A 3,118-nucleotide genomic window follows, 5' to 3' on the forward strand; every position below is an offset into this window, starting at 1 on the left:
TTTCGTAATGAAACAGATAGATTTGGCGGAATTGCTTTGCTTCAGGCAGTGGGGAGATTCCAATGAATCGTCATCATGAGTCCCTCATGAGTTGGAAAAGTGACTTTTTTTTCACTCCCAAACTTTGCTGTGACGAGCGACAGGGAAACAGAAAGGGAGCAATAGACAGTTCCTTCACAGATAGGCTACACTTCTTCCACCTCGAAGTTAAATCAATAAGAATCCAAACTGTACCATGTGAGTTCTCCTTGAACATTGTCCGAACTATATGTCACCATCACATTCTCGACTCCAGGTCAGTGCATTATTGCTGTTGCTGTACACAGAATAAATTCATTAACAATAAATGGCCCTACTTGTTTTGAAGATGTGTTAATATGTGCCTGCATAATGTAAACATAAGCGTTTCATGTCTTCAGAATATCTGTGTTAAGAGGAATATGTTTTATTCTTAAACAAATACAGAAATTAATGGAAAAGCTCAGCCTGTCTTCCAGAATGTATGAAGAGAAATCAGAGTTCAATTTTTCAGTTCAATGAATTATTGGTCCTTTGAAACTGAATTATTCTGAAATTATTTCCCCAGTTTTATTCTCCCACACAAGTAAAAATATCCACCCAGTATTCACCAACTATACCCTTCACAAGATCTTATATGGTCAAGACAACAACCCTCATTCTCAGGCTGAACTGTTAATTCTTCATAACGGAATGCCTTCATCCCAAGAATGAGTAAAGAGAAAAAAGCTTGGAAACGTTTCAAAAGCAATGTTGTTTTTTTTTCAGATTAGGCAATTATAACTACACATAATACTTCAGATGTGATCTCAGTCATGCCCTGTACTGATGCAGAAAAACATCACTAAGATCATACACAACACCCCTTGCACAAAACAGAATCATTCCATTTACCTTGCATATCATTTGCTGCATCTTCAGTGTAATTTGATGTGAGTCATGTGCCAGAACACACAAATCCCTCGGTACCACAGAGGTCTGCATTGTCCTTGCATTTAAATCGTTTTCTGCTGTTTGTCTTTTCCTCAAAACAGAAAATGCCCTTGCTCACAACTGTCCTCTGTCTGTGCGCCATTGCCGAAAGCTCTGACCTCCGCCAGCCTGTGTCCCATTGCAGAACTTCTGCACTCCCTCTGTCAGTATCCCGTCGCAGATGCTCTGCCCTCCCCCTCTTTATCCCAAATCAAACGCTCTCCTCACCCCATCTGTATCCCATTGCAGCTGTCCTACCCTCCCCTGTCTACATCCCACTGTAGACGCTATGCCCTCGCCCTGTCTGCATTCCACTTCAGAAGCCCTCCCCTCCCCTGTCTATATCCCATTGCAGATGTACTGCATTCCCCTGTCTCTATCCCATTGCAGATGCTCTGCCCTCCCACACCTCTATCCCATTGCAGATTATCTGCCCTCCCCCGTCTCTATCCCATTGCAGATGCACTGCCCTCCCCCTGTCTGTTTCCCATTGCAGACGTTCTGCCTCCATTTAACATCTTATCGAATGACTATCCTGGTGCATGAACACACAGAGCTCCATCCCTTTCATCCGGTTCATTAGAATAGATTGTAATTTGTTGATGACATCACACAGATCCCTGAAGAATTCCACTAGTTACAGTTTCAAAACACAGAATGAGTAATGATCTCTAATCTGTATTTCCAGATGGTACCCCAGGTGCCCCTTGACCACTCACCCATTCCATGCCCTTCATCATTTTTAATCTTCTAGAAAGTTCAAATGTGACTCCAATCAACATGAATGGCTGTGCTTTCAGTCATCCTGCGTCTCAATTCTCAAATTCAGTCGTCGCACCTCGTTCTTCTTTATCAAGGCACGATTCCAAAAAGAGTTTGATCATCCAGTTCAGCCATATTAGAAAATCAGCGCTGTGGGCTTTGAATCTTGAGTTTTCGGCCCAGTGATAGGGACACTACCATCATTCAGCATTAGCCCCTGAAGCTGCAACAAAATGCTCCTGTGTGTTTGTTCATCAGCCTGTCGTAACATGCTGTGACACTACTCCACAGGCCACGAATATGCACCACCTTCTCCAGAGATAGGGGTACTACCAGACAGTCATGGACTGGAATCGAATCCAGACTTCCGCCTCAGATACGTGGGCACCATCCATTCAACAAGGCCTAAACCATGGTCAGATTTTGGGTCATATTTTAAGTGTATAGATGTATTAAATTCTGGTTAACATTACTAAATTATACAGGGGACATTTCTCATTGAAAAAAGTACAAGTTATTCGCCTTAACTTTAGGAAGTTGAGTACATGTGCTGTGCTATGAAGATCCTTAATTGTTTGTCGATCATTTTTGATTGAAATGCCTATTATCAGTAGTCTGCTACTTTTGTGGAAGAAATCCTGCAAACACACGCTGCACTATAAAGGATCTCAAGTAGATATCAATACTGAACACCAGAGATAAGGAAGGAGCATAATTCTGGTCCGAAAACACCGGTCACTATTTAAAATCTCGAACATGTGGCTTCCCTCTTCCGAAAATCATTCATTGATACAAGGCAGCTGTTTCCTTTCCAGATTTTGCTTATCGACTCCTTCCTCTGCCTGCGCAAGGCAAACCAAGCTCTGGGTCTTTGGGAAACCCAAGTCTGGTGTCTGTGGGCCGTCTGGAGAGGGGATTGTCATTTTAATCCGAAGGGGAACTTTAGGGGGCAGTAATAACATTCACTGGGCTGAGGTGTTGCAGATGGAGTTTAACATGGATACATGTGAGGTATTGCATTTTTGGTAAAACAAACAAGGGGAGGGCTAACTCAATTAATGCTGGGCTTTGGTAGTTATGTAGAAAAGAGGGACCCAGGGGCGCAGGCATAATTCTTTAAGTTTGTGGTGCAGGGTGTTTAAGGTTACTTCGTTGCTCAGACCTTTGAGGTTAGAAACTGGGAAGTCATGCTGAGATTGTGCAGGACATTGATAAAGCCTCTTCTGAATTACTGTGTGCAGTTCTGTTCTCAGAAGGAGATTATTAAGCCGTAGAGCGTTCAGAACGGATTTAACAGAATGTTACCAGTAGCACCTCATCTCCTGCCTCGAAAGCCAACAAACACACGGCAAGAACATTTACAAAT

This window comes from Hemiscyllium ocellatum, chromosome Y (genome assembly GCF_020745735.1).
Source record: "Hemiscyllium ocellatum isolate sHemOce1 chromosome Y, sHemOce1.pat.X.cur, whole genome shotgun sequence".
In the NCBI taxonomy this organism is placed as follows: Eukaryota; Metazoa; Chordata; class Chondrichthyes; order Orectolobiformes; family Hemiscylliidae; genus Hemiscyllium; species Hemiscyllium ocellatum.